General features: G+C 39.7%; 1 protein-coding gene across 7 annotated transcripts in view; it reads left to right on the top strand.

The window, feature by feature from the left end:
- SCEL (sciellin) overlaps positions 1–27,292 on the top strand; it is a 302,338-nt gene that overhangs the window by 184,393 nt on the left and 90,653 nt on the right. The window contains exon 1 of one of the 7 annotated variants that reach the window (XM_027591403.1): positions 14,760–14,917. The exons of the other annotated variants lie outside the window; for them this stretch is intronic. The gene's annotated coding sequence lies outside the window, so the exon portion shown is untranslated. Of the gene's footprint in view, positions 1–14,759; positions 14,918–27,292 lie in introns of those variants that run through there. 7 annotated transcript variants of the gene reach the window in all.

The raw sequence follows: 27,292 nt of genomic DNA, 5'->3' as shown, positions 1-27,292 counted from the left end.
GCTGTAAATAATCTTATGCCCCTGGCTGAGGAACTTGTTCTTTATGCCACACTTCATGAGGAAGTTGCAGCTGCCAAATTCCTTGCACAATCCCTAAGAATGTCTTTGGCTTGAAGGGCGGGTGAGCCCACAGGCCGGGCTGCATACCTTCCCTGGGAGACCCAGGAAGCTACCCAGCCACTCACAGGGCAATGGGAACTTCAGGTGCAAGAGTAGAATGTTTTTCTGTGGTTAGGCATTTGCCCAGAGGTACCTCAAGTGCCTCAGTCAGGTCCTCTCAATGGTCATTTTTTGTTGTTGGTTTTTAATGACTTTATTTACCTTCAGTAAATGCCTTCAATGACATAATTTTTAACATTTCTCAATTTGCCTCTGCTGTTGGAGCAAATCACTGTTATGTGAATTATGTTGGTTTTCCTTCCTTCTAATCTTTGCAGGCAACTCAGGAAGCCTCGAAAGGAGCCCTGCTCTGTTTCTCTGCTGTGGACTCTGCTGAAAGAGAGGGGAAAGTGCTCAATGAAGCTGTTTTATGATGTGACCCATTGCTTTGCTATCCCAGTCTCGTCTTACTATGGACCGCCTTACCCAATTTGACTCCAGACTTTTTTTTCTTACTGTTGGAGAAATAAAGATCTGGGTGAAAGAGTAAAGGACCATAGACCTTATCAAGTAGCTTCATTAGAAACCCACTAGGAATTATTCTTGCTGCAAGATAGAGTTTGCTCCCTTTTAATTTTTCATTTGAACCTCTCTCTTTTTACAGAGGCAAAATGGGACTTGGTTGGGAAAGGAGAGCCAGAGAGGGAATATATGCCTATAGGTGTCAGTAATCTGAGGATAGTACAGTTTATATATGCTTTTTTGTACAATCTGAAATAAAAATAAGTGTGTAGACCATGTAACTTCTTAAGTAAATGACAAGTAACAGTGGCTTACATCCATGCATTGGCTACATGAAGAATAATATTTGATTCTGTAACATGAACACATCAACTTAGAAAAGTTTGTCTTCTGCTCATAGCTTGCCATTTAGCCTGTGATGGCTTATTCTTTTAACAGTGGAGGCTTTAGGTATGACTCACCAAACCTTCATAAGGAAACATGTTTATTCAGAAAAGAAGTGGTCACTGCACCTGTCTTCAACCCTTCCTCCATTTTCTACACCTATTTGTTTTACAGGGCTTATGGAGAAACAAAGCGGGGGAAGTGGGCAGAGGCTAATGTGGGGCACTGTTAGGGGCTAGGAACGCCCAACTTTCTAAAAGAGTCACACACTTCAGCTGTGAAATCAAAGTGAACTCCAATCCAGTTTTTCTGGGGGCCTTCTCTGGACTCCTGGTGGCTGTGGACACTGGAGCTGCTCCAGGAGTCTAAGAGAGGGCGGGAGCATGAAGTTGACTTCCTCATCAAGTCTCCTTGGGTTGGTCTTGTGCAAGCAAAGATCAAACACTTCACATTTCCCAGCCTTTCTACATGGGGTTGGCCATGGGTGTGTGAAGTCAGGGTCCACTCCCTGTTTCTGTGTTGCAGAATTACAGTTAGACTGGATAGGCGAGTCAGGTTACAGGAGTGCTTCTGAGGGGGAGAAAATCCTAACCATGGCATCTTGGATCCGATGTGACAATGGAAGTCTTGTATTGGCTTCCCAGAGGACATGGAATAGTATGCAATGGAAAGTGGAGTGGTGGGCATGTTGCTGCAGCAGCAGCAAGTAGCAGAGGGTGAGAAGCTCTGGCTCTTCTCTGGACCATTTCCCTGCTGTGAAACCCTATGCATATTGCTTAACCTCTCTGAATCTCAGTTTCTTCATCTGTGAAGTGAAGATAATAACAGTACTTTAGAAAGATGTTGTGAGGATGCAATCAGAGAAGGCTTAAGTGCTTTGAAGCTTACCTGAGAGAGTAGTGGTCAAGGAATGTTCCGTAATTTTGAATGGGCTCTGGTCTCACTTCCACAAAAATGGAGTTGGAGATTTAGCAAGTCACCTGACCATTCAGAACCTCGGTATTCTTGTCGGGAAAATGAGGTTTGCAGTAGATGTTTGTGATCTTTTTCTCATTTAGCTTTCCCCCTCCACGGGGAGGAGGAAAGGGAGGAGGCATGTTTTTCTCAGTAGGATTCAGTTAGCATGGACCGAAGATTGGCCCCATACTGCCAGCTCTGGATCCGGCAGACCACTCTGCCCATGCTCATTCCTTAACCAGACTGTCTCCAGCAATGTTCTGCTACAACAGCAGAGCTGAGTTTTGGGATATGTCCCACAAAGCCTAAAATAAAGTATTTACTATCTGCCCCCCCCAAAAAAAAAGAAAAAAGAAAAAGATCTGACCTCTGGCCATAGAACAAAGAACAAAAAGGAGGATTGATTCTGAATTGCATCAATTATGTTAATAGTAAAAGCTATTACAACATTTGTATTCTGCTTGATACTTTTCATAACGACCTTTGCCTCTATCTCTATTCAGAGCCAAGGGGTGTCATATTTTATTTGCTATTGAAAAATTTGTGAAAATTGGTCTCGATGGTTTCTTGGAGATCTTCCCTGATTAGGAAGAAATATTCTGTGAGAGGCACTTTTGTAACTGTCATATTTTAAACACTGGCTTTGGAATTACGGGTCAGTATTGTGCCTTTAATATATATATGGATTTAATCAAGTCTTTAGGGTTACCCTTGGTAATTTGATTGTTAGTTAGTTAGCTTTAAATTTCCTCACCTTCTTTACTCTTCTTTTTTAGGTATTAATATTAGAACTGGGAAAAGTCAAGATTTATTTTCATAGAAGACATTTGAATGTATAAACATATACAATTTTTTTCTTCCTGAAGGGACTGAATATTAAGTAGAAAGAATGGAAAATAAAAAACAAACCAACTTCAGAAAAAAAAGAAAAATTAAAAACATCAAAAATTTAAAAAGATTATGAGATGCATGACATAAAAAGCAAGTTACCTCATGGTATTCCAAATGACCTCAGGCTTTTCTTTCTCTCTCCCATTCTCTCACACACACCCCACTCCCAAATTATTGAGGCCAACTATTTTTAAATAATTTTAAATGACTTGATGAGGAAAGGAACTGTTGTAAAATCAAAGCAAGTAATAAGGTATACCAATTCCAAGATACTTGCAGATCCCTCTTTTCTAGGGCCATCATTAAAATTTTTACAGATTTGCCTCAGCAAAGGATTATCCATTAGTTTACAATAATGTTTGGAAATTAAAAATTTTCTAGAATTCTCTGCTCTCTTCTGAGAATTTATCCTTTGATTGTATAAAGTAAAGGATGGGAGGCAATACAAAGATGAGTTGTGAGGAAAAACACAAGTGGGTAGAAGGAATAGTCCCGGGGAAGGTGAGTGGGAGGGGCTGAAGGTGCAGGAAGTGGGGGCTTTTCAGATATTGTGTGTGGAGAGGGAGCAAGGACACAATTTGGGAAAACCAAGTGGCTTGAGAGATTCACTCAGAATGTGTAGGAGGTAAAGAAAATAGCAGCACAAGAGTAAGCATGAAGGCGGGGGACTGTTTGAACCCAGTTCTTTGGTCTAATCTTTTGAAGCCTGAGATATTGAGAAGGAGGACACAGAAGGAAGGGTCTGATGATTTCATTTTTTTGTCAAGTGGCTTCTATTCCGTTTTCCCATGTGCCACATGGTAATGCAAATGTATTCAATTAAGAAATAATCACTGAGAACTGGCTAAGTCAGGCCTAGTGTAAGCATTACGAATTTGAGGGAAAGTAAACCTGGGCTCATGCCCCGGAGACACTTACTTCCTGATAGGGAAGACAAACACAGGTAGAACTATTGACGTGTGTGTGTGTGTGTGTGTGTGTGTGTGTGTGTGTGTGTGTAGATGTTTAAATCTAATATATATGTGCTATATATATATATAAATCTAATATGTGAGATATGTTTATAAATATAATATATGCAGGGCCTCCTCGGTGGCTCAGTCAGTTAAGCATCTGCCTTCATGATCCTGGGGTCCAGGGAGCACTCTCTGCTCAGCGGGGAGCCTGTTTCTCCCTCTCCCTCTGCTGCTCCCCCCTGCTTGTGCTCTCTCTCTGAAATAAATAAATAAAATTTTAAAAATATGCATTATGTATGTGTAAATATGAACATATAGAGGTATATATATGGAGATATATACATGTGTTTGGATAGCATAGGTAATATATACAACTTAGGTATGTTTCCCCCAAAATTCAGCTGGGAATAGATTTCACTTTATTACTGTAACCTGTACTCAAGCATCCAGGGACCATCTGAAAACATGCCTGTTAATATTGTTTATATAACTCATGAGTGGAATGGAGAGAATGTTTTAAAAATTGGATGTTTCTAACATTTGTTCACAAGATTTTTAAGTATAAAACTTTAGATGCAATCCTAAGGATGTCAACTATTTTTAAGAGTATAGATTTTTAAAATTTATTTACTAAATCAAAGAACTGCATGCATTTTGAACTTTACTCAATGAAATGTTAAGTTTTTTAAATTGTAAAAATAGAAGAAACTAGAGAGAATGCCGAGAAATTGTAAAAATATGATAGGTGCAGTAGGCCGTATAATGTTTCCCCAAAGATGTCCACATCCTAATCCCCATAACCTGGGAATATGTCACCTTGCATGACAAAAGGGACTTGGCAGATATGATCAAATAAAGGGTTTTGAGATGAGATTATCCTGGATTATCTGGGTGGGTCCAGTGTAATCATAAGTGTCCTTCTGGGACAGAGGCAGAGGATCAGTCAGAAGGAGGGGATGTGATGACAGAGCAAGAGGTTGGAATGAGGCAAGGAGTCAGGAACCAAGGGAAATAGGCAGCGTCTAGATTCCTAAAAAGGCAGAAATGCATTTTTTTTCTTTGAACCTCCAAAAGGAACCAGCCTTGCCACCACAATGAAACCGACTTAGACATTAGCCCAATGAAACCGACTTAGACTGCTGATCTCCAGAACTGTAAGATAAAACATTGTATTGTTTTAAGCCACTAAATTTGTGGTAATTGGTTATAGCAGTGATAAGAAACTAATAAAATAGTGAATTATTAGAGGAGAGAGAAAATAGATTTTAAGAGAGAAATGAAACTCTACCGTGGTGGATGGATGTGGGAACACTGAGGAAGAAGAGAGAGATTGGGGCTGAGAAGAGAGAAGAGTCCAGCCAACCATAAAGAAGAGAATGTGCATAGTAACAGGCTGCCATCGAAGAGAAGGAATTGTGAAATGCTACGGTGGACACTGAACACACACAGGAACTTCTCATTCTATTGTTTGTAAATAATCCCTTCTCATTCAAAGTTTCCTGGATGATAAGCCTTTTATAAGTCCATCAATACTTTATCAATAAGTCCCAGGGACTGACTCTTGAAAGGATGGTCATACACCATCCAAAACCTATGTTTTGTCATAGATAGCTAATTATACTTGCTCATTAAAGAGTTGGACCATTGGACACAACAAATGTGTCTAGCTGAGTGAAATTGTTAAATGCACGTACATTCTTGTTCGTCTCAGATATATTTTATATGTAAATAAACAACATGCATTACTATTTTACTAATAGTTTATTTTTAGGTAGCACCCTGACTAAGTTCCAGGCCCCATTCTAAGTGCTTGTTAATAGGAACACAATTGATCATCACTGTGACCCTATGTGGGAAGTATTATTTTATTATCCTCACTTCACAGATGAGGAAACTGAGACAAGAGTGTTGCAAGGTTATGCAGTCCGTCACTGGCAGAGGCATCGGGCGCCAGCCTTAAGTACTAGCCGTATTGTTTCCACTATTAAAGTCTAGAATGTATGTGGTATGCTGAGTACAACTAGGTTACCAAATAACATAGTTAAGTACTACAATAGAGGCAAATACAGAGTTCTCTTGGAGCAGAGAGAAAAGGGGGTACCCGCCTGTGTTTAGGGAGTGGAATGGTAGGAATATCTTCACAGAGTAGGCTGTGTGTTTGTTGGGACTTTAAAGGTGAACAAGACATTGACAGGTGCACAAGAGGCAAGGATATTTCAGGTCACAGGTATGCTATAAAAACAAATATTAAAGGCCTAAACTGCTAGTAGTTTGGGCAACAGCAAGGATTTTAATGTGGTTAGAGCTTAGGGTGCACGGGTAAGTGGTGGGGGATGAGCCTGGAATAGTTTAAAGTGGCTTCAATAAGGCTGACCAACTTCCTGTTTATCTTATCTGTCCTGTCTAATATGGTATTTGAAAGGTGGCTAGTGCAACTGAAGAGCTGAATTTTTAAATTTATTTAATTTTGATTAATTTAAACTTAAATAGCCACAGATGGCTAGTGGCTGCTATGTTGGACAGCACAGTCCTATATGAATGTAAGGAGCTTGAATTTTATGGGACATGGGAACTTATGATATGTTTGAGGCTGGAGAATGATATGATTGCCTCTGTTTTGGAAAAATAATATTAAAGGGTGATGTGTCTTTATTGGGGAGAAAGTAATAACTTGGTATGTGCTATGCATTTAGCCCACTTCTGAGCAGTTGCAAGGAACTGTGCTTTGAACCGTGCAGTGCTGGGGTTGGTCACAGCTGATTGAGATGGGGTGGGTGTCTGAGCAAAACTGTCCTCTATGACTCACCAGAAGCCCAGGAGATGGACTGGTGCAAGGGCTCTGTGTGTAGGAACTTGGGCGACTCCCCACCCCAACTCAAAGCAGTTCTCTCTCAGAGGATTTAAACTGATACATGCAGAGACTATGATAAACTGGTAACATAGTAGAAAGAAGAAGCAAGAAGAGACTAGGTGGGAGGGGAAGTGAGTAATGGTACAGAGTTCACAGATATACTATTGGGTGCCAAAGGAACCAGTGTTGTTTTTGCAAAGTAACCAGCAGGAAATAGTGTATAATTTCTAAGAAGGCTGCTGACACTGTCCGTTTTCCTTTCAGCCTCCCAAATCTTTGTACTAAACCTCCTGTGCTGTGAGGGTTAATTCCAGCAAGGGTAGGATTAGCCTGAGTTACTCTACTACAATAAGAAATAAGCATGCACAGCACTCATCTGAAATGTATTAATTAATATCATTACTTTGTAACCATGTGCCCTAAAAGTTTCAGGATGGTTTGTACCAACTAGTCAGCATTGTTTCTTGTTAACAGTAAAACTGATTATTTGTCTCCTGAGACCCCAGAAGACCTGGTCACATAGCAGGAATATGCCTACATGACTAGCAAGGGATAAGAAATTCCAGCTGAGACTCATTTGTATAATCCATTCACAAATCAGTGGTTCTCTATATGGGAGAGAAAGCAGATCTTGCAAAGACCCTTTCAGAGAGAGGATAATGGGAATTTGCAAGAGGCTTCTCTGACCCTTCAGCCTTTATGTATAATGCCTATCTATCTTTACTTCAATGCGGTTGTTACATTGAATCTTTTTCCTGTATTAAACTGTAGATTTCTGAACATCATTATTTGGGGGTACTGTGTCTCTTCCCTGTTTAATAGCCACTGTTAGTGTGTTCCCATTGACTGAGATTTCTGGAGCTTATCTCTGATCTTTATAACCTGAAAGAGCCTGAGTGACTCAGTAGGGGACAGGTCTGAACACCGAAGAGGCCAGTTAGCAAGTGATTGAAATGATGTTCCCTCAAGACGATGAGGTTCCCAACTCAAGCCTGGGTGGTGGGAGTCAAGTAGAAGGGAAAGGCTAGAGTGAAGTAGGTGGTAGACTTGACAGTGATGGGTCAGTGACCATTTCATTAGATGTGGATGAGGAGAGAGCAAGGGAGGAGACAATGGGCATGGAGGCTCCAACCTTGGGCAATAAGTTCAGTTATGATAATTATTGTTTGAGCAATCTCTATAAAATGCAGAGAAATCTTTTCCTGCTTTAAGAGAACAATGAGTATTACCAATGAGTTGAAGAACTGATGCTATAGTCTTTAGTTCAGTCTATTATAATCTATAGTTCAGCCAGGGATAGAAAAATCTGATAAGAAAATCAGACTTATAAGACAGATAAACCAGATTTTTGGCAAATGGTGAATATCCCTTGTGTATGCCCACTTATTGTTTATGATCATTATTCATTCAGTCAGTCAAAATTTAGTGAGTGTTATTATGAGTCAGGAACTGTGCTACATGTTTAAAATATAGACACATTCAATCCCTACTCTCTGATCCCAAGGAGCTTGTGATGTAATAGCATGAGATAGTTGGCAATGGAGAGACTGGTGTAAAGTGGAAGCACTGACTATGAATTGAAAAAAATCAGACATGATGATCATGAAATTATGAAATAACAATCTAAAAGTAAAGACTTTAATTATAGAAGTTGATTTGCAAAAAAATAAAAATTAAAAAAAGCTGATTTGCCATTCTAGGTTTTTCAGTGGAAGGAAGAGCAATTCTTCCTTCTAATCCCTGAAGAATTGGTTATTTCAGCCTGTGGCAGGAGGCTTGCTCTGTGTTTGCAGTGTAGTTCACATTTGTCTACAGGAGACAGTATGACTGGGGAAATGTGGACTGACTTACACCACTTTGAGGAACTGTTTTTGCTGCTGCAGAAATGCTGCTTTAGGTGGGTGCGGGAATGAGCAAGAAAGTAGCAAAACTTTCAAGCAGGCTTTCTTGACTTTGGCACTATTGAGGAGAATCTGGCTGCAAATCCTTCTTACCCAATTAGATCTCTGCTCCTACTTCCCTCATTAATCGGGCCAGTCATGCCTCATACTGCCTCAGACTGCCAAATTCTGAACTATATTCATAAGCAGGAATCTGGAAGACCTTAAGAAGCAAATCAGGGAAGGTAGAGTGGATGAATGGCTCTTCTCCCCTTCCACCAGCTAATCAAAAACGTTCATTCAAACTTCGAAACTCAGTATCAACATTGGCCCCTTATGCCCAGGTAGGATTCTTCAGTCTCTCTACCATGTAACTATGCCCATAAGATTGCTGTGTATTACTTTATCCTGGTGTATTGTAGCTATTTAATTCAATGTCCATCTCTCCAAACATGGTGAATTCCTGGAGAGCAAGCACTGGATCTCATTAATTTTTCTGTCCTTTGGACTGAAATAGCCCTAGGAGCACTTACTTAATTAAGTGCTATTAAGCAGTACTTAATATTTGTTAAATGAGCAAATGATTGAAGTAGACAAATGAGAATAAGAGGGAACAGGGATAAATTTGTAAATCCATTACAGAGGACAATTTGCTAATATTTATCTACCAACATTAAAATGTATAAATTCTTGGAACCAGCAGTTACATCTATAAGCATTTATCCTACAGATATATACACACATGTGCCAAATATTTATGTACAAATGTTATTCGCTACAGCATTGTTTGTTAGCAGAAGCTTAGAAATGAGGGAAATGTCCATTAATAGTGGATTGATGAAATAGATTATGGCATATCCATAGGATGAAAGGCCAAGCAGCTACAAAAAACAGTATGGAAAGATCTTTAGGATATAATGTTAAAGTACAAAAAAAAAAAAAAAGGATTCAGAATAGTGTAATACGCAAACATTTCTGTAAAAAATGGAGGAAATATCTGTATCTTACATTTGCTCATATATATATAAATATCTATGGAAGGACCCAGAAGAAACTAAATAACTGCCCTTTTTTGGAGATCAAAATTTGGGGGGGTGGAAGACTTTTCATCGTGTTTCTTTCTATACTTTTAATTTCTGAAAAATGTAAATATATGGCTGGTTCAAAATATATTGTGTAAATATTTTTTAAAAAAGAAAACTGCCTGTGGATGGTTATAGCAAGTTTGTTCATAACTGCCAAAAGTTGGAAACAAATAAGATGTTTTTCATTAGGCAAATGGATAAATAAACTGTGGAATAGACAGTGGGATAGCTAAAAAGCAATGAGCTATCAAGCAATGAAGAGACATGGAAGAACCTTAAATGCATATTACTAAGTGAAAGAAGCCAATCTGAAAGGCTACATACTGTATGATTCCAACAAGATGACATTCTGGAAAGGTGGAACTATGTAGACAGTAATAAGGTCCGTCATTTCCAGGAGTTGTGGGGAGGGAAGGATGACTAGACAGAGCACAGAGGATTTTTAGGGCAGTGAAACTATTCTGTATGATACTATAATGGTAGATACATGTCATTATACATTCATCCAAATCCATAGAATATACAGTACCAAGCGTGATGTCCTAATGTAAATTATGGACTTCAAGTGACAATGATGTGTCAGTGTAGATTCATTCATTTAACAAATATACGTGTCTGGTGGGGGTTGTTTATAATAGAGGAGGCTGTACATGTGTGGGGGGAGGGGGTGTATGGGATTTCACTGTACATGACTCTCAATTTTGCTATGAACCTAAAATTGCTCTAAAAATATTCTTAAACAGGGGCACCCGGGTGGCTCAGTCCATTAAGCCTTCGGCTCAGGTCATGATCCCAGGGTACTGGGATTGAGTCCCACATCGGCCTCCTTGCTCAGTGCTGAGTTGCTTCTCCCTCTCCCTCTGCTGCTCCCCCTGCTTGTGCTCTCTCTCTCTCTGTGTCAAATAAATAAAAATAAATAAAAATAGTCTTAAACAAATAAATAAATATTCTTTAAATAAAGAAAAAAAGAAAACTGATGTGTTAGATTTACACTATCATTAAAGGACCCTGGCTTCTGAAGCCACTCAAGGCCATTCTCTGGTCTAACATTGCAATCTAACACATGTGGGCTATGATGATATAAGTGCATATATATATACATTTCCTGCTAAAAGCCGTTGTACTTTTCTGTCACCTATTAGTCAGGGCTCAGGCCTGTTACACATTTAGCTCATCCTGTGGTGTAGCCAGTCTCTTGGATTAAGGAGTGCCCATGCTCCTTTCTGGCATTTTGGAGAGACAGTGGAGCTTCATATCCAAGAATGTGGGCTCTGCAGTCAGTCTGCCTCATTTGGAATTAAGGACACATCTAATTCCTAGCTGTGTTTATCTTAGGCTTTTGTTTTCTTATCTCTGTCACAGATATAACGGCAGTTCCTATTGTGTAGGGTTTTTTGAAGATCAAATGAAATAATACATGTAAAGCACTTAGCAGTGATTGGCACATATTTAAACGGTTGGTGTTGCTATTGTTATTGTTATTTTCATCATCATCATTATAATCACCATCAACTATGCCTAATCTCTGCTGTTTTCTTTGGGCAGGGGAATTGCCTGTTTGTAGCATGAAGAGTCAGAAAGGACTCAGAGCTGGGTCTTCCTGGTTCTTCCTGATGTTTTCTATAGACCAAAGGTTTGGAGTCCTGGTTAAAAAAAACAACAACCTGACATCTTCATGGTGACCTTTACGCAGTTGGTAATGAGTAGATCTCATCAGTCTCACTGCACCAAGACATGGGCATCAGGGTTAAGTGATTTGCCCATAGTGAAGAGGGGGTCTGCGCAGACAAGGGCCCTCGGGCTCCCATGCACCCTCTGCTGAGCTCTCCACTGGTCCGCATGCTGCTGGCACCAGGAGGGTATATTAAGCAATGCACCAGCTCTTGCAGTGCTGACAGTAAGTCATTAATTCTGACATCTGTCTACTCCCAGCCAAAGAGAAATTGGCTCTGTAATTATCATCCTAATGATACATCTTTGTTTTAACATGCACATAACATTTTTTTCCATCTGGGAGGAAAAAGGGGAACCCTCTATCTTCCCACCCCAGAGTGCCTGTGTACTAGATTAGAGAACTTCAAAGATGATTTGTCCCATTTGCATTTTTTGCATTTTCCACATCACTTTTGGAATCTGTCTGGGTTGAGGAGGTAACTTAGTCTGTTCAGGCTGCTATAACAAAATACCACAGACTGGACAGCTTATAAACAACAGAAATTTAATTTTCACTGTTCTGGAGGCTGGGGGTCTGAGATGAAGGTGCCAGCATGGTTGGGGGGGGGGCTTCTCTTCCTGGTTCATAGCCTGTGCCTTCCCACTGTGTCCTCACCTGAAGGAAGAAGCTAGAAAATTCTGAGAGATCTCTTATAAAACACAATCCCATTCATGAGGGCTCCACCCCCAGCACCTCCCAAAGGCCCCAACATTACCCTTTTTGGGGGTTAGGATTGCCACATATGGATTTCAGGGGGATACAAACATTCAGACCATAGCAGAAGGTGACCATAATTTAATAACAATTATTAAATTAATGTATGAAAAGTACTTAGGACAATGCCTGACACATTAACAGAGCTATGTATTTGCTATTCTCATTATTATGTAGTAATAAGAGCTCATTTTGGCTGATTGTTTCATTCTATAATACATAGAAAAAGCACTGCTTTAAAAAAAAAGGGAAAAACACAAACAAAAAAATACTCTTCTATTTTAGGAGATATATTCAGCAAAAAATCCCCCCTCTGAAACACGTGGCAGATATTGTTAATTAAAACTATGGCACTCTTCTGGGTAAGTCCAAAGTTGCTTTACAAAACTCTTCATATCCCTCCAGGCAGCCACTACCAAGCAATTGGCATTGGGCACCTGCAATAAAACATCCCAGCCTAGGAGCTCATGTTCTAAAGAGACCTCAAGAACTCAGACACTCACAGCGAAATAGGCAGGTGGAACCAAGTATTCCAAGCATGCTCAAGGCCTGAGTGAAACCAAGACCAAACCTATCTGGCCACCTCCACACCCAAACACATTCCTGACTGACCTCTTCAAACTTTGAGATTCTTAATTCTCAGCAGTCTTTTCACTGAATGTCTTCTCAGCCAGGAGGAGGTGTGAATTTTGCCCAAGTGTTTAGAATTAGCCCCTTCTTGAGTCAAACATTTGGTTCTAAAAGAAAAGACACTGGTGTGGCTTAGTGGTATGGATTCCTCCTGTATAAGAGGAACCATCAATTACATGCAGAAATAATTGTTTGGAAGCTCAAAAGCCTAAGATGTATCTTAGGCAGTATATTTTACTTCATTAAAATTTAAAAACTTATTTTTCTGGTTCTATATTTTATGAGGACAAAAATATACATTTAAACATTCTATAATGTAAGTTACCACCTGTCCCTAAAGCTGGCTCTGAAACTGTTTTAGCCTTTCATTTGGCTAAATGAATGCTGAATCATGCTGAATATAACTTCTAATTTATTTTACTGATTATAACTTCTTTATAATGCTGAATATAACTCCTAATTTATTTTTTGAAATGAGCCAAACATGTTTTTTCAACTTTCTCATCTGTAGTGTTAATATCCAACCTCAATCAAACCAGCATTTACAGGCATCACAGAAATTTAGAACACACTTCCAAAATATTTTTCATTTATAAAATTCTGTAGGAGGACTGAATAGACATGTATATGTATGTTAATTTTTATTTCTTTTAATTTAATTTTTTTAAAAGATTTTATTTATTTATTTGACAGAGAGAGAGAGAGCACAAGCAGGGGGAGCGGCAGAGAGAGAGGGAGAAGCAGGCTCCCTGCTGAGCAGAGTCTGATGCAGGACTCAATCCCAGGATCATGACCTGAGCCAAAGGCAGATGCTTAACCGACTGAGCTACCCAGGCAGTATGTTACATTTATTTATTTATTTATTTATTTATTTATTTATTTAAGATTTTATTTATTTATTTGACACAGACACAGCGAGAGAGGGAACACAAGCAGGGGGAGTGGGAGAGGGAGAAGCAGGCTTCCCGCAGAGCAGGGAGCCCCATGCAGGGGCTCGATCCCAGGACCCTGGGATCACGACCTGAGCTGAAGGCAGACACTAACGACTGAGCCACCCAGGTGCCCCAACGGTATGTTACTTTTAAAGAACATTTTCCATTTTAGATTTTCAAATTCTTCAGCCCAGAGAAAGGGCCCTTGAGGAAGTGATTTCCCAGAGAATAATGACTGCATACTACAATTGCCTGTGCCTTCCAGTCTGAACAGTTTTCTACTTGTTGTTATGGTCATTTCTGTGGCTACAGCTCAGCTGGACTATAGTTTTCAGGAGCTGTCTTGAAACTAGGAGGATCTGGTTAATTGTTGGTATGCTGGATGAGTAAAGATGACCCAGGAAGTTCTAATGACTCAGCTTCGCTCAGCAATGTTCCAGGTTTGCTGAGCTTTTTGTAAAGCCTCCCTGGCTACTATGGAAGGTACAGTGCAGAGGCTATAATGGGAGCCCCCACCAAGCATGGCTTTTCTGTGTTGTGGCTTCCTCCCCAGCGAAGGTGTTGACACTGGAGTCTACTTCCACCCTCAGATGTGAAAGCCGTTCCAAGCATCTCTTTCACGTTGTTATCTACATTGAAGTAATAAAAGGATCAGAATTTTTATATTTCATAATGTATGTTTCCTCTGATGGTTTTATAAAATATCCCCTGTGTAGAATTTGTGTCATTTCTTATTTTCTGATCTCCGAGTTTCAAAGGACTTTTCTCTCCTAGAGGACATGGTTCCCATGTGTAGTGAATGTCCTATGTTGCGCCTTGGTGCCCCAGCCTTCCAGCCACTATGGGTAGATAGAGAAAAACTCTTCCTACCTTAAGTTTTTGTTTTGTTTTTTTAAGAGACTCCAAAACGGGTTGGGTACTATGCCTCCTTGTCAGTGATATAGTTGTGTATATTGTTGATATCAATTAAAAGGGCGATAACAGGAGCACATTCTTGTTGGCTTAACGAGGCCATAACTTAGAACAAGAATTCACCAAACAGAGACAGTAGGTCCATGAGTGAGCCTGTTTTAATTGAATTGGTATTTATACAAGGTGACACCCTCTTTCACACCACCCACCTCCTCCCTGGGTGACTCAGCCACTGAAGGAGAAGCCTCTGAACTGTTCATTAACACAGTCAAGCAGAGGGGGAAAAGACACTCATTTAACTCCGGGGACACGTTAGTTTCAGCAGGATCCACCTGGGGAATTGCTGCAGGCAGTTTAGACAAAAAAGTCCTGGTTTTTGGCTCAAGAGAGGTAAGTTGAATGATATTTGCAAACATAAATATATCTGCTTTACTTGCATAACTTTCCCTGTGTTCTTTGCAAATGGTTACAATGAGAACTTACTGTATTAACTTTGTCTTTTCTCCAGTTAAATTCCACAGCTTCCAAGGGGCTGTTCTGCTTGTCAATAGCTCTGCTGCTCCTTGTGATTTGAGATGGCATTGCCTTTTAACTTCTCTGCAACTTAACACAATTACGGGCAGCAGAGAAATGAGAGCCTCTTTGAGTTTCTGTGTGGGAGCTGTCAGCTGGTGAATCCGATCACCCATAAGGATAGTAAATTCTTCAGGGCAATTTTATTTCACAAGCGAATATAGAAACATTTTTTAAAAGGACCTCCCTGTTTTCACGGATGATGCTATTATGGTATACTCCATTATTTTATAGATTTGTTTTTCTTGACTGCTAAAAACGTTGCAAGCATTGAGCTGTTAAGGGGGAGATGCCAAGCCCATACCCCTCTACCCCATCTTCCCCAAATAAGAAAAATCATATTTCTTGCACTAGTATTTGTATAGCATTTGTGGATTATAAGTTTACCTTTCATGAAAGGTGAGCAAATTTAAAACTCGCTTTCGCTTTCACAGTTTATAAAGCAGATAAGGTCTTTCTGATATTTGTCCCACTCCAGTGTTTATTGGAACAATCAGTTTGAGAAAACTGAGATATGTTATCAGTAAAAATTTGAGCAGAATATTTGGTTGATTTTAAATGTCAGGTTAGACAGAACACAGATAAACAGGCCAGGGTTTTTATTAAAATTTTGGCTTCATGTAAATCTTTGATCCGACTGACATAAATTTCTGATTGGAATGGAGCATAACCTTATCTAGTCTAACCTGTAAGTTTTTTAGATGAGGACAACAAAACATATCAGTGTCGAACAACTTGCCAAGACATGGTTAACAGAGCCAGAACGAGAAGCCTGACTTTCGTCTTACTGAATTTTTCAAATTTCTTTCACATAAAATATGTAGGAGCAGTAAATTAACTTCCTCCCTCTGGCTTTATAAAAGAGCTAAAATGATACGGAGATAAGAATTTCCTTATTCAGGAATACTTGTGTGTGTGGTATGACTATGACTTATGAGATACATTTTTATTTGTGGTTTATGGGGTCAATCCTGTTATTCATTGTATTCCCAGGGTTTTAATCCAAGGAGTGGTCAGCCCCTCTGCAGGAAGGCAGTGTGGTATGTGTTTGGAGGTTGTGGTGCTCCTCATCAGTGACATCCTCACCTCAGCTACCATTCTGTAGTTGCAATGTCTTCCCTAACCACTGGAATTTTGACTGAAATACCTAAAAAAGTCACTTTTCTATAAACAAACAAAGAGGATATGTTTTGAATGACCAAACTCAGACTGTGGAATGAACTGCCTCTAATTCACTAAGCAGTCAACTTAAGTAAACATGATTTAACTGAGAGTATCCCTGTGATTCAGGCATTAACTTGAAGCATTCTTTACGAAGAAAGTAATAAAATCCTTGGCCAGCAGTCCGAGGGAAATCTTTGTTGTCCCACATAGTTTGTCTTCTGATATTATCTGCTTCCAGGCCATTGGTTGATCAGATTTACTTTTCTCTTGCTGAGAATTTTAGAATAAGGGTTTTATGTATTAATTTCTGTGTACTGTCATTAATTTCTCAGGGTTTACTTTTTAATCACGAGTCTTCATCAAATATGTTTATGTGTTTCTAGTTTACCATTGTAAAAATCCGTGTGATTTTAGAATTTGGGAGAGTCCCTTCTTCAAATGGATGCTTTCTCAAATGACAGCTATATTTATTAGGTTGCAATTTATGTCAGTTGCTAAACTTATTAAGGATACAAGTCATCCTTTTATTGTGATTATTAATTGGAAGAGTGCCTTTTATGGCTCTCCATTAAGTGACAACTAGCTTACTTCTAGACATGAGAACCAATAGTGCTGGATCCTCATCGTAATTGTATACTTGAGAACTCTAAGCATCTAAATAATTTATTCTGCATTTCTAGACCTAAGTTTCCCTGGCCTAAAATGTGATTAAGTCTCCTTTTATGGAACCTCCTGGGGGGAAGTAGTGAACTGTAGACCATACTTTTCAAACTGGAACACACACATCCCGGGAGACTGGTGGTATTTGAAAAAATGCACAGAATGCCACATGGTACCTCTACACTGAGAACTAATTTTAGTTAAAAGGTTTTTCAGAAAAATGCCCTCCTATAACTCTGCCCTTTTCCCCATTCCTTCCCAGTGTTCTCGCTTTTGTCATTAGGTAAAAGTTTGAAAGGAATTCGTATAGAAAAAATGGCGGGAAGCTGGAATCCAGATAGACTTGGATTGAATCGTGATCCTACTTTGAACCAAGGGTAACTTGTATGATCATGCATATCTCACAGCACCAATAGATAAAAAGAAAATTTAGAATTCTTTTTAATTTTTTTGAATCTTTTTTTTTAAAGATTTTATTTATTTATTTGAGAGAGAGAGAGAGAAAGCAAGCACCAAGCAAGGGGAGTGGCAGGCAGAGGGAGAAGCAGACTCCCTGCTTAGCAGGGAGTCTGATGTGGGACTCCATCCCAGGACCCTGAGATCATGACCTGAGCGGAAGGCAGACGCTTAACTGACTGAGCCACCCACGTGCCCTGAAAATTTAGAATTCTTTTTTTTTTTTTAAGATTTCATTTATTTATTTGACAGAGAGAGAGAGCGAGAGCAGGAACACAAGCAGGGGGAGTACGAGAGGGAGAAGCAGGCTTCCTGCCGAGCAGGGAGCCTGATGCGGGGCTCAATCCCAGGACCCTGGGATCACGACCTGAGACAAAGGCAAACGCTTAACGACTGAGCCACCCAGGTGCCCCTGAAAATTTATAATTCTTAATGACATATATATTGTATTATTATTTCTTTCACAATAGCACAAGAAATGTAAAACATCAAGAAAAAATCTCCACGAGAAAAATGTGGGACCCAAGTTAAAAAAAAATCACAAAAATTTACTGTAAGACATGAAGAATTTCTTGAGTAAAAGCTTCTTTGAGTACTGTCCCTAGATGGACAGATTGAATATCGTAAATGTCAGCTCTTCTGAAATCATTTTATAGGATTCATGCAATTCTGATCAAAAGTTCCAATAAAATATTTATTTTGGAACTAGAGGAAATAATTTTAAAGTTTATCTGAAAGAAATAAGTGGATGAGAATAGCTGATAGAATTTCTACAAAGGAAATTAATGAGGGGTGCTTGCACTGGTATTAAAATGTATTATAAAAAGACAGTAATTAAAAGTTTGTTTCTATTGCAAGAAACTAAAGACAGTTTTCTGGAACAAAACAGACAGCCATGAAGCCTTCTAGAATATGTAAGAATTTTATGTGACAAAAGAAGAATCATATCAACAGGAAAGGGATTCATTCCACCATTACCAGAGTAAATCCATATGTACTAGAATTTCCGTGTAACAGTAAAATAGTTAAAAAAAAATTTTAAGAAAGCATGCGTAAACATTTAATTAATCTCACTTGTCTTATAAATATCCCTCTAGAACTGATTATGTGCCAGATACTCTAATAAGTTTCTGGAAACGCAACTGTAGAGAAGATGGTCTTGTTTATTCTCAAGATATACTGTGTGTGTGCGTGTGCGTGTGTGTGTGCGTGTGCATGTGCGTGTGCACGCCCTGGGGATAGAAGAATAGTCAATCACACAAATAGGCAGTCCGTTTGGTAAATGTTTTTATGGGGAGAGATACTCTTTGCTATTTGAGCACTTAGTAGGGCCCATAACTCATCCTGGGGAGGTTGGGGGGGCCAGGTTGCAATGGTGTCACTGAATGCTTCTGGGAGGTTATGTGACCTGAAGAATGAATAGAAGTCTTTCCTGAAAAAAGAGTAAGGAGTGAGGAAAGGCTCAGAATGAAGACTGTTTGGGGCCTAGTGCATAGAGTAAGCAACAGCCTAAAGGTGAGAAAATGGATGAAGCCTTCAGGGAATTAGGGTGATTTAGTGTGGCTGAAACTAGAGCTTGAGTGAGGAATGGGGAGTGGGGAGAGATGAGGCAGGAGCGTGTGGACTTGTAAGCCTTGTTAACAACTTGGCTTTTAGCCTGACGGAAGTGGAACACCACTGAAAAGTTTTAAGCAAGATAGTAACTCTTTGGCAGAGAATGGGTTGGAAGAGATTAAGTCTAGAGACCGGGAATATATCTAGGAAGCTGTTAAAATAGTAAGCAGATTATGGCAGCTTGAATTGGTAGCTTGAATATGGAAAAAAATACTACAAGAGATATGTAGAACCAGAGTTGTAGGTCTTGGTGATTGCTTGGATTTTGAGGTCAGAAAGAAATTTCATGCATGGTCTACAGGAATTTTTAAAAAGAGTCTCAAGAATTCATAAGGGGAAAGGTAATTAGAAAAGTGAATGCTGCTGATAAAAACAATCAGAATTAGAAGGCAAGTGAAAATTGGAAAAGTAAAAATTAATATTACTGATATATGAAGAGAATAAGAAAGCAATAAGAAACATAATATAAATCAATGGAGAATTCACAAAATAAATAAAATAATGGATACAGTTATGAAAATATACAATTGAGGTAAAGTGATTCCACTTTCATTTATTAAATTATTAAAGGATTAATAAGTGACAATTCTAAATGCTGGTGAATGTATGGACATTCATATGCTGCTGGTACATTATAAGCAGATACAGGGTTTAAGGAAGGAGATTTGGCAATAGGGATCAAAAACATTTTAGAAGTTATTCCCTTTGGCAAGTAATTTCACTTCTAGGGATCCATCCAAAGAAAATAATCAGAGATGTGGTCAAAGATTTTTGCATGGTTTTGTTGGAAACACCAGAGGAATTACGTTATATTCATAGACACATAAGATGAAATATATTTTAGTTGCAGAAGAAATGATCATTTAATTGTTTTTAATGACATTGAAAAATGGCGATCAGTAGGATCTAATAGGCAAAGAAAACCCTGGAAGAAAATAAGGATATAGATGAAAGGTGTCTCATTTTTTCTTCTTTGTGCTTTCTTTGACTTTTCACATTTTCTTTTGAGCATGTATTATTGATATAATAAAAATGATGGTACCGTGTAAGACTGGAATAAAGAATGACCTCATGACAGAGCTACTGTGAATATGAAATATGGTAAAGTACTTATGGTAACGAATGGGGTTTTGGCTCATAGTCCATGGTTAAGAATTTGGGTTTTCACTCATTTAACAAATGTTTTCAGCCAGAACTGAGAATAGCCCATAAAGGCCTCAGGTGATAGATAACTTTTGTTCCATAGCGTTTTTATTAATGAGTATTAGATTAGTGTCTTTTATAGAGTGAAACAGATCATTGTCCCAGAGAGTCGAATTCTTCATGCTAGAATTCGATGCTGTCATTCTGTGGAAAAGATAGGTGGTAAGGGGCTCACACTAAAAATAGAACAAACAGAAAATGTTATGGTGGGTACCAGAAAACTGGTAGCATGTAGACGTCTTGCTGGCTGAAATATTTCACTCACACTATGTTCAGAACTGTTTCACTGCCAGTGAGCGACTTTCTCAGTGTTAAGCTCAGACTGTGAGATCACATGACTAAAGAAATAGCAAATTTCTAAACATCACAGCAGGCTAAATGAGTCTTTACCAGCCTGGTAATTATTGGATTTGCTTCTACACTGCGTACGAAGGCTAAACACAATCTGTTAATTTAAATGGACTTTTTAATGTTTGTGCTTCATGAAGACCTGTTTGTTTTCTTCTTACATAATATTTCATGTTCTTTTAGGTGGTAATCGGTTGTTTGGTGGTTTGTTTTTATTTATCTTCCAGAAGCAAAGGCTTCTGTTTATTGGTTTGTAATTACTAGGCTCCTCTTACTCTTCTATAGAAAATAGTTTGATGGCATTTGTCCTTTTCCAGTTTCTAGGGGTTTTTCCCGCTTACCAGTGATTTCTGGGAAACAGGGACTAGTGGGTATGGCACTATCATTGGGCCATGAAACCATCCAGACTTTCATACACAAAGGTGAATGCCACCAGGGCATGTACATCTGTAAGTTTTTAGCCATTTTTTTCTGCTGTATTTATTTCCTTATTCTACATTAGCTTTTTAATACTTTCCATCACTATAGTGATGTCCCCTAGGCGAGTATTCACGTTTGTTCTTTTTCATAAAGATACCAGTTTACCTAAGTAGATTAGAAGCTTGGTAAATTGGAAGATTTTGGAGCAGTTAAAATAACCAATTATGACTCAGTGCTGATCTCATTATACTTTGGTAAAATGATCCAAGAAAGCCTACTCCAATCTCGCTCTCGGTTGAGATCCATCAGGGATCCACAGTGGCAGAAATGTCATTCTTCTCACCCCTTTCTTTTAGCCTGTCACTTTCCATCTGCCAGTCCTGTTTTGTTTCCTGGGCTTCCGGGGACCGGGACTTTGTTGCCAGGTCGAATCCCAACTGTGCGCCAGCTATGTAGCCTCAGGCAAATTATTCATCCTAAAACCTCTTTCCAGAAAAAACTAATTTCACTCACTGCCCACATTTCCAAGTCCTGTCCTACCTTCTGAAAAAAGATTCTGACTTCATTGAAGTCATTCATCACAAAGTGTCACTTAGGTGTAGAATGAGGTTGATGACAGCATCAACTTTAAAGCCTTGTGTGGGGGGGTCTTAAATGAGATAATATATATAAAATCGGAGCTCCATACAGCTAACACTATCACATGACCCAAATACCAGCAGTCAGATTGATTTTTCTTTATTTGTTTTTACTTCTTCTTTCATCGTCTATTTTGTCAGCCTATTTTCCTCTTTCCTGTCTCACTTTTCCTGTTCTCTTTCCTCTATGCAACACCCCATTCCAGTTTCTTTGCTCACCCAATCTTTCTGAAGAGAAAGTTAGCAGAGTGTTGTAAGGACCTTGTTAGGTAAGCCAAGAGGCATTTTGTCCTTGTGCGGGAAGGGAAGAGTGAGATCCAGGCTTTTTGTCAAGAAGACCCAAATGATGAAGGAAAAGACTGTAGCTTAGTTAGGAGGTGGGTCCAGGAAGTTTTTAGAGTTGGGACAGGAGGAGATGGAACTGAGATTGGGTATAACCTAATGGACCTAAGGGCCCCTAGGAAAGTGCTATTATTACAAATAGAAAACACTGAAGGAAATTGAGAAAGACTGTAAGGAGATGAAAAGAAACCGAAAAGAGGACGAATTTAAGAAATAGGAGATGTTTGACAGTTTCCAAATACACCAAAGAGAACTAAGAAACTTGATTGCTTTTGTGATTCAGAGCTTAAGCAGAGTGATTTCATCTAAAACCTAAAGACAGATGTCTTCGTGGGTAGGCTGTAGGCATGGGGTAAAAACCAGCTCTTTCTGGTGGAAACGAAAGATGGGCCAGAAGTTGAAAAGTTTTTTTTCTTCTATCTTTATTGATTTGATGTCATGATTTCACATCAGAATTTTCAACTTATGCATTCGATGCTTTAAAGGGAAAGACTTTTGTAGTTTTGTCCAGTATAATAGAGAAAGACAGCTTTCACACATCTTTTCCCATAAAAATTCCACATTTAATGGTTGGTTATCTGCCATTGTTAGGCATATGCACTGGTAACAGCTTTTTGAGAAGCTGATGTTAGAGTCTATCTTTCTTCTGAGAATTTAAAAACTTAATTGGAACGAAACTCAAGGGCAGCACTTAGAAATAAGTCTAATTGGCTGAACTGAAGCTACTAAGGTCTCATTATTAGACACTTTATAGACACATATAGACACAGAAGTGTCTGAGTAGGTTTGAACGTCAGGATAACCTCAGTCTCTGAAATAAGTAATTTCTTTTAAAAACGCCATAAAAATAAAATTTGGCTGCGTATATTTTTGACACTATCAACTTAAGAGGTTTATTATCTCTGGTTCACTCGACAAAAGGATACTTAATTAGTATTTAATTAATATTAATTATTAATAAGGGTTATTCACAAAGACATATGTTGTTGATCCATTTTAATAACAGTATAAGAAATATCCATATATAAAAAATATTGCTTTATATTCTGGGCAAGATGGAAAGAGTTCCATTGCAATAAACTTTCTGAGGTATGAAAAGCAGATGAGACAGGGGCTTGCACCCTAGAGGTTTTAGATTGGAGCTTCTAGGAATGGTTCTGGGCCACCAAATGGGCTGATGTGGGGAGATGGTTAGGGTGACATGGCCAATGGGTCCTAAGGAGGACAAGGAGAAGGTGGGAATGAGGAGATTGTGTGGGAGGTATAAGAGGAACACATGCAGGGCACCAGGGTGGCTCAGTCAGTTGAGCGGCCAACTCTTGGTTTCTGCTCGGGTTGTGATTTGGGGTCATGGCATCAAGCTGCACTCAGCATGGAGTCTGCTTGTCTGTCCCTCTCCCTCTGCTCCTCCCCCCACCCCTGCTCTTACACACTCTTTCAAATAAATAAATAAATGAACAAACAAATAAGTAAAATCTTTAAAAAGAGGGACATGTGTAGATTTAATGAGAAAAATTTATTTTCTCCCAATATTAGTGACTTTCATAAGAAAAAAACTCTTGCATACTTATTAAACTATTATTACCTGAAAATGGAATATATTACATGTTCCTTTCTCATTACTTTGTGTCAATGGACAGCATGGGGCTAAGAAAGAGTATAAAACATTATCAAATTATCTAGCAAGGAGATTAGATCCGGGGAAGGAGTCTGGTCAGCAATAGTGCCAGGTTACTCACAGCTTCAAGTGTAGATGGAACAGGAGTGAGGCTTGAGGAGCTGTCCAGAGATGTTGGAGCAGCCCTTCGTTACTGCTTCTCCTCCCAGCTCCTCTTCCATTATCTTCCATTTTTCAGAACTCCAGGGCATTTCCTTGAGTGTCTGGTGTTGGTTATATCACATGGTACTTTGAGTGACATGTAGTACCATGTACTCAAAAGAGCCTCAGCATTGCTGTCATCTGGACCTAATTACAGTTCCTGGTTCCGCCACTTACTGTGTGACCTTGGGCAGGTTGTTTAACCTCTCTGAGTTTTGGATTCCTATAATGAGAGATAACAGTACTCATTTGGAAGGATTAAATAAAATAACATTCATAAAGCATGTGGCACAATCTGAAGCAATAATAGGTACTCAATAAGGGATCCTTCTTGCTAGGAACATTGAACACATAGACATATTGCAAGAAATAGTGTTTTACTAATAAAGAGTCACTGATGTCTTTTTAAAAGATTTTATTTATTTATTAGAAAGAGAGCACAAGCGGGGGAGGGGTGCAGAGGGAGAGGGAGAAGAAGACTCCTCACTGAGCAGGGAGCCTGATGCGAAACTCCAGCCCAGGACCCCGAGATCATGACCTGAGTCTAAGGCAGACACATAACTGACTGAGCCACCCAGGCGCCCCAAGAGTTACTGATAGCTTATATTCTGTAGACCACCATGGGCTTTTTACACCTTATACCTTCTATTTGCTCCACAATGGCCTCATAACAGGTGGTAGGAAGAGCATTAAGCTTGTGTAATAAAAATATGGAAAACAATCTTCTGAACAAACTAGGAGGTTTGTTTTTTTTTTTTTTCTTGCAAGGAGAAGTCAAGAGATAGATAACCCAGGGCTATCATGGCAGCTTTGTGATACTGTCAAGGCACCAGGCTCCTTCAACTTCCTGCTCTGCTATTCTTAGTATGTGACTTCAGTCTTCATGGTTAGTCCCTGGCCCCAAGATGGCTGTTCCTATCTTCTGCATGCATCCTAATTTGAGAGAAGAGGGAGGGTGAAGCTAAGTTCTTAACAAAAAGCTAAGTTCTTCCTGGGGATTTTCATGGAAGTGGCAACAAGATAGAACTGGGTGTCCTAGAGAAAGCAAGTGGGTTTGTTGGAAACTTTCCTAGAAAGTATTACAGAGACTCTGGGGTGGAGCCAGTGAGGTGTTTACAGGACAGCTGAGACTAGTCATTGTCAGAGAGAATGAGGTAAAGGGCCATGATCTTCATGGTTGTCTTATCTCACTTGACTCCATTTAACTAGGACTTCTGGAGAATGCCTAGCTACGGAAAGCATGAAAATGGCAGACCCTCTAGCAGAATGTTGGATCTGATTAGAGCCATTCTCTAAATATAAGGTAAAGAGGAGATACCTGCTTTTCTCTGTACAACTTTGCAGAAAGTGCTAATGGTGTGGGAGTCTCTGGCATAGAGAAAAAAATGATGAGCCTCCAGCTAGAAAGCCTCAGGTTGAGTCCCAGCTTTGCCACTCGTTAGCTACTCGAGCTGAGTCTTTGTTTCTGTCTCTGCAAGGTAGGGATTGTATCACTCTAATTTTTTTTTTAACTGAGGTATAGTTGTCATACAATGTTATATTAGTTTCAGGCATAGAACATAGTGATTTTGACAATTCTTTGTATTAGGGCTCACTACAGTAAGTGCCATCACCATCTGTCATCATACAATGTTGTTACAACATTATGGACAAAATTCCTATGCTGTCTGCTGCAGACGCTGTCCAGGTTCTCATTTTGCCAGGCACTGGGGGCAGAGCTCATGGCAATTCCAAAGCCTGAGATGTCAGGAGTCAGGTGGGGACCGCTGGGGTCTCCCTTTCCTCTCACCCTAATGTCAGGGCCCAGTCTTGCAATGACTCAGGATGAGCTTTATTGCTGGTTGCCGTGGAAAGAGGTGGTTTTGGTTTAGAAGGCAGATTCTGCCTCTTCCCAACTTAGGGGTGTTGCATCCTCTCCCTGAGCTTCAGGTGTCTTGTCTGGGAGATGGAGGTAATAATAGGTACCTCACAGAGTGTAGGACGAGGATGAGACAATGCCTGGGGGGCACCCCATTCCGAGCAGGTGCTATTGTGGCCTCGTGCAGTAGGACAGTTGAAGACACAGAGGGCACAAGTCAGAGACAGTGTGACACAGAGCCCTTTGAATGACCTAACTATTTTAGGAATATTTAAATCACTTTTCCCATAAGTACTCTATTTATTTGCTAGGGCTGCCATAACAAAATACCGCACGCCAGTTGACTTAAACAACAGAAATATCTTGTTTCACAATTCTGGAGCCTAGAAGTACAAGACTGGGGTGCTGTCAGGTTCGCTTTCTCCTGTGGCCTCTGTGTCTTGCAGATGGCCCCTTTCTGTGTCCTCAAATGGCCTTTTCTCTGTGCACATATATCCCTGGTGTCTCTTTGTGTGTCCAAAATTCCTCCTCTTGTATGTTTATGAGACAGGTTGGATGAGGACCTACCTAATGGCCTCATTCTAATTTAATCATCTCTTTAAAGGCTCTGTCTCCAAATACGGTCATATCTTGAGGTACTGGGTACTGGGCTTTGACATATAAACTTTGGGGGAGATATATTCAGCCCATAATAAGCACCTAGGAGCATCTACTCTGTTCTAGGCATGGAAAATACAGAAGGGAAAGACTTAGGTCTTGCCCCTGGGACACTCAGTCTTTTGGGAGAGAGAGACAAATAGACAATTATAAAAATGCCTTTTCTCCATTTACCTTGCCCTGTGTCTTACATGTAATTTTCAGTCTTTGCAAATGAATCATCAAATATACATTCAGCATTTTGCCCACTGCAGAATCTCAGTTCAATCAGCTATGAACTTTCCAGGTCTTAACCAGCTCAGGAAGAGAATTTACCGGAGCCCACTGAGAAACAGGAGAAGGTTAACCAAGAGCCCAGATAAGCTGGGCCAGACTGAGGGGAAATGAACAAATAGTTGAGATTGAAATTTGTCTTCACATGCCTCTTTTCCACCCCTGTCTGCCAAATTTTAGTGACCTTCGAACACAGCCAGCCAGAGGCTGCCCACACTGCATTTCCAGTGTCCCAAATTAAGACTGTTCCATCCCCTCCCCACACGCAACCACCCCTGCCTTATGTCTTTGTTCTCTGATTTCCAAGATGATAGAGGCATGAGCCTAAAAACTGAGCACTTTCGTGGGGCACCTGGGTGGCTCAGTTGGTTAAGTGTCTGCCTTCAGCTCAGGTCATGATCCCGGGGTCCTGGGATGGAGTCCCACATTGGGGGAGCTCCCTTTCAGCAGGATGTGTACTTTTCCCTCTCCCTCTGCCCCACCCCGCTCATGTTCTGTCTCAAATAATTAAAATATTTAAAAAATTTGAGTACTTTCAGTGTGTCGGGCAATAATCAGACACTTTACAAATGTCATCTAATTTGATCTTCAAAACAGCTGTTTCACCTCATTTGATAGATGAGGGAGCTGAACTACAACACACTCAAGATAACAGTAAATAGCATCCTTTAAATGCATATCTTTCTAACTTCACTAAGACCTTCAGACTCTCAGCTATTAGTGATGTGAACAGCTGTTGA

This window comes from Zalophus californianus, chromosome 3 (assembly GCF_009762305.2).
Source record: "Zalophus californianus isolate mZalCal1 chromosome 3, mZalCal1.pri.v2, whole genome shotgun sequence".
NCBI classification, from domain to species: Eukaryota; Metazoa; Chordata; class Mammalia; order Carnivora; family Otariidae; genus Zalophus; species Zalophus californianus.
This window is presented reverse-complemented; position numbering and strand designations above follow the sequence as displayed.